We start from the raw sequence: 14,553 nt of genomic DNA on the forward strand, positions 1-14,553 counted from the left end.
TGGCGCGTCTGGTTCAGATGCAATGAGGACTCCGTCCACCTTTTATGGTCCCTCCATCCCGACCCGCTGCCGTCAGCAGTGCCCCCTCCCCACACCCCGCAGGTCACGAGCAGCGCAAATAACATTTAGCGAAATCATATAATTCATCACATTTTCCCTCATAGATTTGCATTAGCAAAAAAAAAAAAAAAAAAAAAAAAAAAAAAAAGACATGAAAATCACGTCTTCTTGTTTTGTCTGAGTTCATATTGGAGCATCTCCAAAAGTCAATCAAACGTCTTCTCATCGATGATCTGAATTCATTAGGCTGTTGAACTCCAATTTCAAAGTTGTGAGTTAGAATATATATATATATATATATATATATATATATATATATATAAATCTTGTCAACCCATATTTTATTTCCAGTAAAAACATATTTGATATTCAAACTGGGACGTTTTACCATGTCATGGGGAATATGAGCTCATTTTGAATCTGATGGCAGCAACACGTCTGTAAAAAGTAGTTCCACGTTGATGTTCAGCATTGTGCATCATCTCCTCTACTTCTAACATGTCTGGAAACATCTGGGAAATGAGGAGACCAGCTGCTGGAGGTTTAGGAGAGGAATGTTGTTCCATTCTGGTCTGATGCAGGATTCTAGCTGCTCTACAGTTCTGGACCTTTTGGTTTCATGATGCTCCAAATGTTTTCCATTGGTGAAATATCTGAACTGCAGGCAGACCAGTTCAGCAGCTGGACTCTTCTCCTGTGAAGCCATGCTGTTGTGATGGATACAGGATGTGGTTCAGCATGGTCTTGCTGAAATCTGCAAGGTCTTCTGTGAAAAGCAGATGTTGCTCTAAAATAGATAGATAGATAGATAGATAGATAGATAGATAGATAGATAGATAGATAGATAGATAGATAGATAGATAGATAGATAGATAGATAGATAGATAGATAGATAGATAGATAGATAGATAGAAAACAAACATACAAATTTATTTACCAGATAATAAGCAACGAATCAACAGAACTAGAACATATAACTTCTTCTTTGCATGATAGAGCTTTAACCTGCATTTGTTGGTTTCAGGGTGAACTGCAGTCCATGCAGTGATTTCCAGTACAGAATCATGTCTGGTTTTAATGCAGATCACCAGCAGCCAGTTTAACCTAAAGCCTTGTCCCACGAGCACAGATTCCTCCTGATTCTCTGAATCTTTTGATGATGTTATACACTGTAAATGGTGAGATCTTCAAAGTCTTTATAATTTTATGTTGAGGGACATTCTTTTTTAAATTGTTCCACAATTTTTTACACCCAGTTTGTCTCAGATTGGTGAACCTCTGTCCATCTTTACATCTGAAAGCCTCTGCCTCTCTGAAATGCTGCTGTTATATCCAGTCATGTTAATGACCTGTTGCCAATTAACCTAATTAGTGGTCAAATGCTCCTCCAGTTGTTTTGATTACTTTTTCAGTGTTTTGTTTCCACTGTTCCAACTTTTTATAGATGTGTTGCTGCCATCAAATTCAAAATGAGCTAATGCTTTCTAAGAAATAGAAGATACAACACACTAAAAGGTAAAGCTGAGTCTGATAATTAAAATATAATTTTGATAGTACTTAGCAAAAAAATAATTGTGTTTGCACACAATTACCTTCATGTAAGATTGAGAGCATCATTAGATCCAATCACAGGCCTGGCAGGCACAATCAGCCATTTATTGATATAATTGTGCAGAAATCTTTTTTTCCTCTTTCATATAAATGTAAACACACAAATACACCCACACAGTGAACGAGCCATCTGCCCTGCAGCTCCACCCTCCTGAGCAATGGTTAATTCTCCTGGAGGAGCAGCAGGACAGAAAATAAAAACAAGATCAAAGTTAACAGGTTTACACACAGCTGAGCTCTTCATAATAATAATATAATTATACAGTCTGGATGAACACATGTTCACGCCTACATACAGCATAAACACACACTCAGAAAAATCTGAGATGTCTTTCTAAATCCTGAGTTCAGTTAAAAATAGCACACATCTGACTAAATAATGAAACAATGGCTGTGTATTATAGCTGCTGTGAGGATTATCAGGGACAGAAAAATACTGCATTTGTTAAATTTTCTTTAATTGTATGAATGTGATCAGGTCTGTCAGAAACACATCTGCTTCAGGAAGTTTCTCAATTTCCAAAATATATATTCCAGCACGTAATTATTTTAAACACCATTGATCAGTGATTTATTAGAACGTAGAATGACCAGAACATGTGATTTTACGTTTAAGGGATATTTTAACACTGATCACAACTTTCATCTAAATTCAGAGATCTCGTGTGCAGGACATTTGTGTTTTAGAGCAATTTTATATTAAACTTAAGTTTGTATAGGAAGGCATTCACTCTTTGTGGTTTAATAACATATGTTAGGTCTTGAAATCAAAACTACGTAGTTAGGGTAAGAAAAAGTTTATGGGCCTAAATTAAATTCTGTTTTTAACTTGGCTGCAATAAACACTGTCACTGACCCCATTAGGTTTCGTGGTCTACGAAGGTATAGATATGCATAAATAAAAGGTACTATGTGATTTGTCAGAATAGTTGTAGTGCAAACATATCCACCAGGGGGCAGAAGACAGGTATCAGATTATATACAACAGGATTTAGAACAAAGTTTTTACCATAAAGGGATGAAGTGTGTTTTAGAAACAGTATTTATCAAAAATGGGTGTTAAGTGGCTAAAAGTTAGATAATCATTTATCCTTGAAGTTTTATTTTTGAGTTAAAAGGAATCTTTCTGTTGTTCAACATTTAGTCTGAAGATACTTTTGGAGAGTTGGAAAATAATCTGGACTGGGGAATATGGGGGGATATTAGGACAGTATGAAAGGTGCAAAGATAAGGAGCTGGTCTGGTGATATCAGATGAAATTATATTTCACTGAATGACCATGTGTGAGGTAATATGTAAAAAACAGATAATTAAGTTGAGGCCATGTGTTGGACAATTTGTTTAACTTGTCTAGTTATATAAGTGCCAAACTTTCCTCCTTAAACTTCTGAATCAAGTGTTTCTTACTAACTATGATTCTGTGATTCCTCCTAATCGCAGGTTTTAACTGTAACAGACCATCTTGTTTAATATTTTGGATTTTTTCTTTGGAGGACAAATGTCCCTCCAGAGTTATAACAAAGTAGACAGACTGTTGCCTGCTTTTGTGGGATTTTTAGTTTTTGGGTAACAGAAAAGTGGTGGAGCCTGCTGTCCAGTCTCTGTTTGTCATTTTGTATCAAACTGTTCAGTTAGGTGAACCCAGAAAGTTCAGTTACATCGTCATATCTCGTACCTAGATTAAAATTAAATCAAATTAAATCATAATTATCCATGCTACATATATACTATAGCCATAAAGTCCCATACATAACTAACATGTGGCCACAAGTTAATTGTCTTATAACAGTAAATCAAATCAAATTACATTTTATTTATAAAGCACTTTTTACTCAAAAAGTAGCACAAAGTGCTTTACATAAAAACAGTTTGGCACATTAGAAACACCAATCTTCACACACCACAGTAGATGACCTAACAGTTTTAAAAACACACATCTTGATCATAATCTCTCTCGCTCTCACAAGCCCTTATACACACACCATGCATGCAGATGTTTTCAGCTTGAACACACCTGATTTAGATTAGATGAACTTTTCATCAAATTCTTTGCAAGCCTGCTAATGAGGCATTCATATCAGTCAGGTGTGTTAAAGTACAGAAACAGCTCAAACATGCAGGGCAGGGGTCCCGAGGACCAGGATTGAGAAACACTGCTGTAGAACATCAACTGACCGATACAAAAATGGAAGTCCTTGTTCATGCCCCTGATAGATTTTTCCCTACGATAGTTGAGTCTTGGCCCACTTGTCTCATTTATTAAGCCCTGAGTCAGGAACGTTGGCGTAACTCTTGACCAATCTTTGGATGCTCATATTAAATCGCTGTGTCATTCTTGTTTTTATCATTGAAAAAATTTTGCCAATCTGAACCCACTTGTGTCACAATCTGACATGGAGATGGTCCTTTATGTCATCATTGTACTGTGTCTTGATTATTGTAATTCTATTTTCTTAATTTTAAGTGAAAACTATCTAGAATGGTTTAAGTTTCTCCAGAATGCTGTTGCAAGGCTAATAACAAAATCTTTCAAGTTTTCATGTCACCTCTATACTAATCCAGCTGCACTGGCTCCCTATTCATTACATAGTTCATTTTAAAATTTTGGTTTTAATATGTAGCCAGGCCTGGAGGTGGGGCACGGAGGCGAGTGCTTGGTGGCCGGGCCTTTGCCCATGGGGCCCTGTCGGGCTCAGTCCGAAAGGGTGACATAGGCCTCCCCTTCTGTGGGCTCACCACAGACCCTGGCGGTCTGACCTTCTTCCATTCTGAAGTTGCTCCAGGTGAGAGGCTCCGAGAAGGTGTGGGCATGCTCATTGCCCCCCAACTTGGCGCCTATATGTTGGGGTTTACCCCGGAGGACGAAAGAGTAGCCTCCCTCCGCCTTCAGGTGGGGGGACTGGTCCTGACTGTTGTTAGTGCTTCTGCACCAAACGGCAGTTCAGAGTACCCGTCTGCCTTCAGGTGGGGGGACTGGTCCTGACTGTTGTTTGTGCTTATGCACCAAACAGCAGTTCAGAGTACCCACCCTTTTTGGAGTCCTTGGAGGGGGTGTTGGAGAGCACTCCTTCCGGGGACTCCTCATTCTGCTGGGGACTTCAATGCTCACGTGTGCAATGACAGCGAGACCTGGAGGGGTGACTGGGAGGAACGGCCCCCCTGATCTGAATCCGAGTGGTGTTTTGTTGCTGGACTTCTGTGCTCATCATGGATTGTCCATAACGAACACCTTGTTCAGGCATAAGAGTGTCCACATGTGCACTTGGCCCCAGGACACTCTAGACCACACATCGATGATTGACTTTGTAGTCGTATCATTGGACTTGCGGCCGCATGTTCTGGACACTCGGGTGTAGAAAGGGGCGGAGCTGTCAACCGATCCCCGCCTGGTGATGAGTTGGCTCAGATGGTGGGGGAGGATGCCGGTCAGGCCTGGCAGACCCAAGCATGTTGTGAGGATATGCTGGGAACATCTGGCAGAGTCCCCTGTCAGAAAGAGTTTCAACTCCCATCTCCAGCAGAGCTTCAACCATGTCCCGGATGAGGCGAGGGACATTGAATCCGAGTGGGCTGTGTTCCGTGCTTCTATTGTTGCGGCGGCCAGCCGCAGCTGTGGCCAGCCAGCATCCATCTTCATCCTGTCTCTTCAGGATTCAGCATTCCGAAGAAAAAGTGGCAAAGTGTGGTTTCTCTAGGTTGGGATGCTGCAGGGCAACAACAGTTCCAGGAATGTATAACAAATGTGAGTGTACCATAAAAAAACTCAGAAATGCATAGTTTTAAGATGAGAAAGTTACATACAGTAGTGTAACTTTAAATGCTGTAAGTTTGGTTGTTTTTTGGTTCTTTTTTAAACTGAACCAAAAGGTTTGGATTTCTAAACAGAACCAGAATATGTTGCTGTCTGACAAAATCAAAGATATCAACTGTGTTTCTATTGGTATCTAATCACTTTACTAAAATAACTGCTATCTTTTTTATTCTCTTAGAATGAACCATTTATATACTTGCTGTGGGTCCACATATCTGCAGCTGCCATAGTTGCACTTTTTCTACGGTGTCTCTGAATGGACAAACAACTCTGTGTGTGAAGCTTTAATTTGGCCACTGTACATTTACAAGTAATTTTAATGCCCATCTTTACCTCCACGTCAGTGATTCTCACTTACCAGACCTTTAACCAAACCAGTTGTTTACATGTAACCAAGACAACTAGCAAAATGCTGTCAATGAAGGGGACAGTTGTCCTAAAAGGAAATGTTTTAGTGATAACTATAGTCATTTATTTTAACTCCAAACAATTTGTATTATTACAACTATTAGTCACAACTATTAGTGACAAATGTGTTGTTGTGTCTGATTTTTCAGTGAAACTTCCCACATGTAGGTGTTGAATACACATAAAGGCCCTGCAGGTAATTGCACCATCCTCCACCCTCCTCCATATGAGGACTTTGTGGTTCATTAAAGGACACTTGAAAATGGCATCTGCTCCGTTGTGGAAACACTCATATGAATCATATTTCCATCCTGCCTCTTGTACTGTAGAGGGTCACATTTAATGGCATGAACAAACAACCTACATGGTAGTTTTGACTGGAGGACTTGATGGTTTAATGACACCTGGGTTGCCAGTAAAGGCTCAAAAAAAGAGAAATGGGGACAACTGGGATACCAAGTCTGTAAGAGGTGTTGAAGATAGAAGATTAAACCAGTCTGTATATGGGGAAGGCAAGGCAAGGCAAGGCAGTTTATTTGTATAGCACATTTCATGTACAGGACAATTCAAAGTGCTTTACATAAAACAAAGACATTACAGATATTTAGAATAGTAAAAGGCATCAACACATAATCAACACATAATCACAATAAAATAATAAATTACATTAAAATGATTAAAAGCAAGATAAGTAAAAAAAAGTTACCGTGCAGATTTCATGCATAGGCGCATGAGAAAAGAAAAGTTTTTAACCTGGATTTAAAAATGTCTACATTTGGGGAAAGTTTAATCTCCACTGGCAGTTTGTTCCATTTGTTTGCAGCATAACAGCTAAATGCTGCTTCTCCATGTTTAGTCTGGACTCTGGCCTGGACTAGTTGACCAGAGTCTTTGGATCTAAGAGCTCTGCTAGGTTTATATTCTCTGAACATATCACAGATGTATTCTGGGCCTAAACCATTCTGGGATTTGTAAATGATCAGAAGGGTTTTAAAATCTATTCTGTGACTGACTGGAAACCAGTGTAAAGATTTTAAATGGTGTGATGTGTTCAGATCTCTTAGTCCTGGTTAAAACTCTAGCAGCAGCGTTCTGGATGAGCTGCAGATGTTTAATGCTCTTTTTAGGAAGTCCTGTTAAAAGACCATTACAGTAATCCAGTCTACTGGAGATGAATGCATGGATGAGTTTCTCTTGGTCTTTCTGGGAGACTAATCTTTTAATTCTGTTGATGTTTCTGAGCTGGTAAAAAGCTGTCTTAGTGACAGCTTTGATATGGCTGCTGAAAGTCAGATCTGAGTCTATCAACACTCCCAGGTTACGAACTTGGTTGGTAATTTTAAGAGCCCGAGTCTCCAGGTGTTTGCCAATGCTGACCCTCTTCTCTTTGCTACCAAACAGAATAATCTCAGTTTTGTCTTCATTTAATTGTAGAAAATTCTCCCTCATCCAGGTGTTTATTTGCTCCAGACACTACACATTAAGTCTATTGGACTGCAGTCATCTGGTGACAGAGACACATAAAGTTGTGTATCATCTGCATAACTTTGATAACTAATGCTATAGTTTTGTAATATTTTACCCAAAGGGAGCATATACAAGTTGAACAGAAGAGGTCCAAGGACTGACCCCTGGGGGACTCCACAAGTCATGGCCACTCGCTCGATTCATAGCTGCCGATCGTAACAAAATAACTTCGGCCTTCTAAATAGGACCTGAACCAGTTAAGGACCGCTCCAGAAAGTCCAACCCAGTTTTCCAGCCTGTGCAACAGGATTCTGTGATCTACAGTATCAAACGCAGCACTGAGATCCAACAGAACCAGGACTGATACTTGACCAGAATCGGTATTCAACCTAATGTCATTTAACACTTTGACCAGAGCTGTTTCAGTGCTGTGATGAGGTCGGAAGCCGGACTGAAATTTATCAAGATTTCCACTTTCATTTAAAAAGTCATGAAGCTGGTGAAATACAACTTTTTCAATAATCTTGGAAATAAAAGAGAGGTTAGAGACAGGTCTATAGTTGTTCATTATAGAGGCGTCTAGAGTCCTTTTCTTTAGGAGGCTTAATAGCAGCTATCTTTAGTGACTTGGGAAAAATGCCTGATGCCAGCGAGCTGTTAACTATCAGTACGAGATCACTTTCTACTGAGGTAAAAACTGTTTTTAAAAAGTCGGATGGTATCATGTCCAGAGTGCATGTTGTTGATTTCAAGCCAATAACTAATTTTGTAGACTTTTTGTGGTTTGGGCTTCTGCATTTAGACATACTTTGAGAAGTTTATTGTCCCATATGAATTCACTAAAAGCTTTATTGACAGACAGACAGACAACTTTATTTATCCCCGAAGGGAAATTACGTTGTTACAGTAGTCCAGTAATAACATAAAAAATCCAGAGTGGAATAAGTTAGAGAAAAAAAATATGAATACAGAGTGAATTGGCAGATAAAGTGCAGTGGCAAGATGAAGTAATAATGAAAATAGCTATCAGATATTGATATGTAAATATGACTATGTAAATAAAGGAAGTGCAAAGATAATACAGAATGTTGAATGATGTGCAAAGGATACAAATATAATATTATCAGAGCGACAACTATAGGTTGCAGTAAGTACAGTGATTATTAATGGATTAAAAGAAAAGTTTAGACACAAACCTAAGGTGAGATCCATTCAAACATGTGGAACAATAAGTAACTGACCTGACGTTTAGGAGCAAAGTCAGTGGTTTTGTTTATTATTCTGATATAGACCTGATTAAGGCCTTGCTCAGAAAAAGACACCACCATGGAAACAGCATTGGAGTAAGCTAATACTCAACATAAGCAATGATCAAATTAAGCCACATGGAATTGACCATTTTATTTGCTTTATAAAGACGTGTTCTTCACATACTGTACGTCTATGTAGCTGCATTAAGAACCTCTGAATGTCATCCATCCTCCAAACTGACTATGACAAGAGGCCATTAGACAAATTCAAGTAAGTGGCATGACTGTGTGGTGGTGAGTGATTGTGGGTGCGGCGCGGGGGAGGGTGTGAGTGTGGGGTTATATGGGGTGCAGATTGGAGTAGGTGGGGAGTCGGGGGAGGGGGCCGATAGCACCCTGGTTCCCGGGGTGTGCGGCTGGAACATCGGGGTGTGTGCTGGCCCTACGCCGGGTGGCTGTCTGGGGGGCCTGGTCTTGGTCATGTTGCGGGCCCTCTGCCTTTGGGGGGTGGGGCGGGCACCTCTGGGCTCCTGGGGCCCTGGGCCCTTCGCTTGGGCTGCCCTGGTTGGCCGGTCCCTGGCAGGGCCGGCGGCTGCTGATCTTGGCCCACTGGGACCTGTGCCCCGGGACTGTGGGGGGCTCTTGCTGGGAATCCTCCGCCGCCCTTCGGGTGGGGCTGGAGTCAAATTTGTGGTGGGGTGGCTTGGGTTGGTGCTCCGGGTCTGCTGCTGAGGGCCCAGGCCTCTGGCCCTGGTCTGCCTCTGGCCTCCGTGGAGGCGTGGTCGCATTTGCATGATCTCACTCATCACTCTTCATCACTGATCACTCCTTGTTCCTCATGCTCTGCATGCTGACACAGTCACTGAGGTGTCCAGTGGGTTTTAATACTAAGCGATAATTATTTTTATTTTATTTTTATTTATTTATTTTTTTCCTGTGAGTTAGTACTGGTCGCTGTTATGTCTTTTTGATTTGGATATTATTTAAAAACTCTTAATGACTGGCAGCCCTGTTTTTTCTGTGTGTGTGTTTCTGCTTTTGTAAAAGTTGTAGGAAATGTTCTGGTGTGTTCATGTACAGGTGTAACAGTTTGTTGTCTGGTGATGGTGTGGATCGAAGGGTCGTTTCCTTCTGTCTTTGATCTTTTTGTCTCCTCTCTTCTTTTGCTCTTTTTGCTATTTTCCATCTTTTTCTGTCCCCTCCGGTCAGGTCCAGCAAGATTACATAGATTCGTGATTCAAAGTAAATAAATAAATAAATTAATCACATTATCAAGAGGAGCCTTACCCATAGGCCTCCCCTTGGCAGAGCAAATTTGTTCAGCACCATACAGCAACCAGATTATCATTCTGCTTGCTTTGATGCTGGACAGGACAAGTTAGAAAAAAAAAAAAAATTCAAGTAAACAGGGAGCTAAATTTGAACAGGTTTAAAAATACTAACTCTTGTCAGATGAAATGAACACATCTTATTGGTGGGATCATGTCCTCCTGGAGTTTTTTTTACAGCATCCTCTGAAACACATAGCTACCCTGCATGAGAGTAAAGGCTCTTGGCTCCAGAGTTGCCAGGTTTGCTTAATATAAGTTACTGCAGGCTTGTCGTCATAAATCAATTTTCTTGTTTCTATCAGCAGATCTGGCACTAGTGGATTTCTGTGTTTTCAGCAGAATTCAGTTCTCTGAAGGCTACAGTGAAAAGAAAAGCGATAAATAGGCTGATGCTCTGAATGATAGAGATGTAGTCTGGGAATGTAATATGGACTTTAACACGTTAATAAATATGGATGGAATATCATATCTGTGCACATCATAATCAAAGCATTGTCTTAGATTAAGTCCAGACTCCTGAATATTTCCTGTGCCTCAGAGGATGCAGGCGCCCTGTTAGTTTTTCATCAACGTTGACAGCCTTGCCAGCTTCGCCTGCTCCTCCGGATCTGCCTGCATCCTGGCCAGCTCACAGAGGGATGCCGGCCTTGCCCATCCCATCAGCCTCGTCAACTTCATCACAGCTGCAGAGCATTTGGGTCCTCCACTCATTTCCCGTGGATTGTGGCAATTGTTGCATGTTCCCTAAAGCTGAGCATGGAGAAGGAAAAACACAGAGGTGTGATCATGTTTACCAAAACAAGATGAAAAATGATGTACAGAATTAATTTTGGCAAATTCTCTTTCAGATTTACCCTTTTTATTCCTCAACAAAACAAACCAAAACAATTGTGTTTGGCTGCAGGTTCTCTTAATTTTAGATCCCTTTTTTTTATCATTTCAGTGTGAAAATTATCGTCACCATTCCTACCACATAAAAGCCTTCAGTAACAATAATACTGATATGATTAATTATTTTCATAAAGTTTTGAAAGATATTAAAACCTGTGCAGAGGCCCAAAGCAAGAAACAGGGCAAATTAAATTCATTCTAAATAATATGAGAGGAGGAAACAAGCAAAATATTAACATTTATTCAGCATCTTTCACTTTTGTTATCAGCATAAGAGACAAATGAAAAGAATGGCTATTCGATGCTCTAACTCTTCACTTTCACCTCTCCATGCAAAGTCACATCCCACTGATACATGGAGGGTTGTTCCAGGCAACGCTCCACACTGATCCTCCTGAGGATTTACAGGTGTAATGCTGCTCACAGGTATCACGCATGGTGGTTGGTATTGCCACAAAGTCAGAGTAGCTGGTAATTATGGAGCAGACGCACAGTGAGACGTGATCCATAGAGAAACAGAACGTAACGTTTCAAAGAGGAAGGACACATGAAGAGGAGAATGAATGAGAGCCATTAGATGACAGAGGGAGAAAGAGGATGAACAAAAAGAAAGAGGAAACCAAGCAGGTCATGTTGGTCAGAACAATGACAGAAAGGAAATGGAAAAAGATGTATGGAACACAAAAATAAGCTGCACACATTTTACTGTTAATATACATGTATGTGATGGTTAGATGATATCAACAGATGTGATATCAACATATAAAACAACAACATTCAAGCAAAAAAATCTGCCTTTGGGTCACTATGTGATATAAAACCATAAACCTGTGAAAGCAACACATTTTCTCTTCATTTGTACCATAAACTCACTCTTTATGTTCCCTCTGCTGAAAATCTCACTTATGTGTTTGATTATTTTGGGTGAAATTCTCCTGATACACAGCACATTTTCATTAAATAATAATAATAAAAAAAAAACAACGTAGAGAAGATCAAGGACAGAAGACTCAGGATCAGAATTGGTTCAAATCAGGACGGCTTTTGTTGTTGTTTTTTTTCTAATAAGCAGTCCTGATCTGGCCTTTTGTCACAACAAGTGTGAAACTGCTCAGTGACTGATGCTCGTCATCCAACAGAAATAGAAGTTTAATCACAGGTTTCTGCTGTTTTCCTGCTTCTGCTTTTTGTGCAACTCTGAGAGTCTTAGGACCTCTGATAGAGTTTGTCGGTGTCTTGATGTGCATCACATCCAGTCTAAATGCTAATAGCATGTACATGAGTAATAGCTTCCATACCACCTGCTTTAAACCAGCAGGGATGCACAAGGAGTATAATAATTGACTGACAGCTTCTGAGTTTCATTTATTTTGAATAACAACATAATCTTGTTAAAGAAATGTTTAAAGACATGCTTTTATAAGAATTTCATATTAGTTGTAAAACAGAACGATTATACATCCTTAATCATGAGAAATGATATAAAAAATGTTGTCTTACTTCTTCCCTGACATCCGAGACAAACAAATGCAGTGATTAATGCATGCATTCAAAGATATAAAACTTAAATATTAGAATTACAATTGGACTACTCACTAAAATGTAGCCCATTGTGCTGGACAACTAATGTTTTATCACAATTAATCAAATCATTTTCTGTTATTAATCATGTTACACACAAAATTCAGTAATGAGCCTTGATTGTAATGAATTTTCAAATGCTTTAAACAAATCGTCTGCTTTTAAACAACTGTATGTTCACATAACGTAGCAGCAGTTAAAATAGTTCTTGTAATTATCAATTTAAATATTAAAAGTAGCCTAGTAAAGCATGTTAAAGCTGATTTATGCTTTTTAAATCACAATTATTTAACTACATCATACAGGTTTAATCATACCCGGCTGCCTTGGTCTCATGTTTCATGGAGGTCTTTGCTCAGTAGAGCTTTAAAGAACAGTGGTGTCAAACTCAAATCGCACACTTTGAACCCAGAACTAACACAGCCTATGAGTCATTGCCTATAAAACAACATTGCTCAGTATAAATTGGTTGGATTTGTTTTATTACGGCCTAATCTGCAGCTTTCCATTGTAATAAAACCATTTTCCACTAGAACCAGGAACTAACACAGTTTATTAGGCCTTTTACCATGAACCAGGAGAAACGCAGTGGGTATGTGACAAGGAACAAAACATGACAAGATTATAAAGTGAACTGGCAAAGTGAAAAGGAAACCAAGGGTAAATATACACAGAAGGACTGAAGAACAGGTGAATGAGCAAATCAAGCCAGATGTACTAATGAACAGGAAGCAGAAAGTATACCAGAATACAAAAGGTAAAAAAGTACAATATAAGACAAGGAAAACAGAACTAAACATGATACAGGTACTAAAACTCGCTGACACGGGGACTAGCGTCTGCTAAAACCTGCTAACTCTCACTATCACCTGCTAACACCTGCTTACACTGGCAAATGCCCGCCAACACTCGTTAACACCTGCCAATATTTGCTAATACTTGCTAACATTTAATCAATTATATTTTATCAGTTTTAAAGATTTTAATTTATAAATTGGTTTTTGAAAGGTTTGTTAAAATAAACATTAATTTCCCTTTGGAAACCTTCTTGCTGTAGAGATGGAGGCTATGCTGTGAGGTGGTGGTGTTAATTATGGCATCGACATGCTGTCCCAAAATGCTGGATAAAAAAACTAAGTTGGAGCAGAGGCTCTGTGGGGCACGACTCCATGTCTTTCTGAGGTTTTCTTATTGTCGCCTGTCTTTCTTTCGCCTCTTTCTTGACCAGTTAATGCTGCCATAAAAGCTCACGAGTGACACCCTTCTCTCTTTCTTCTCAGCAAGAATTCTGTTCCTTCTTAAAGAAAACGAGTGTAATTCTCTGCTGTTGCTGCTTCAAGCCTGAGGACAGGCGAGAAACACATGAAGGCAGATGCAGCCTCAAGCTCTTAACACCTAGAACCTGGTAATTCAGGGAGGCAAGAAAAAGGGATTTTCTTTTTACCAGAAAGATGGGAATGTATTTGATGATCTGTTACCAACAAAGGCAAAGAAAATTTATTTATACAACACATTTCATACATAATAAAACCCTGTGTGCTGTACTTGTTCAAAAGAAACATTCAGAGAGAAAAATACACACAGTTACTTACTTTAAACATATGCCGTGCACATATTGAAGAAAATAGATTCAGGAAGAAAACCTGGCAAACTTAATTAAAGCAGATCAGATATATTCTGGACCAGAACCATTCAGAGCCTTGTACACCATCAGCAACATTTTAAAATCAATTCTTTGTCTCACAGGAAGCCAGTATAGAGCCGGAGTGATATGTTCCCTTTTTCTGGTCTTTGTGAGGACACAAGCAGCAGCTTTCTTATGGAACTGGAATAAGGTCGTAAGTTTTGTGACCTCTACCTCCGTATTTGTAACTTGTACCCATGTTTTGTAACATACAAGTACATAATTCTGCAGGCCAGAAAATACAAGTACAAGTCAGAAAATACAAGTACAAGTAGTTTTGTCCACATTTGATGCGTTACTCCAGAACCAATCACAGAGAGAAGAGGGCGGAGCTTGTTCTTTCAGCCAAACTTCATGTTGTGTGGAAACACACAGCTGAAACCCGTCTGACCGAGGTCAGCGCAACCGTGATTGCTCCCTGAAGATGAGTTGGTAAATGTCCTTAATTTTTGCCTTTAG

This window comes from Melanotaenia boesemani, chromosome 10 (genome assembly GCF_017639745.1).
Source record: "Melanotaenia boesemani isolate fMelBoe1 chromosome 10, fMelBoe1.pri, whole genome shotgun sequence".
In the NCBI taxonomy this organism is placed as follows: Eukaryota; Metazoa; Chordata; class Actinopteri; order Atheriniformes; family Melanotaeniidae; genus Melanotaenia; species Melanotaenia boesemani.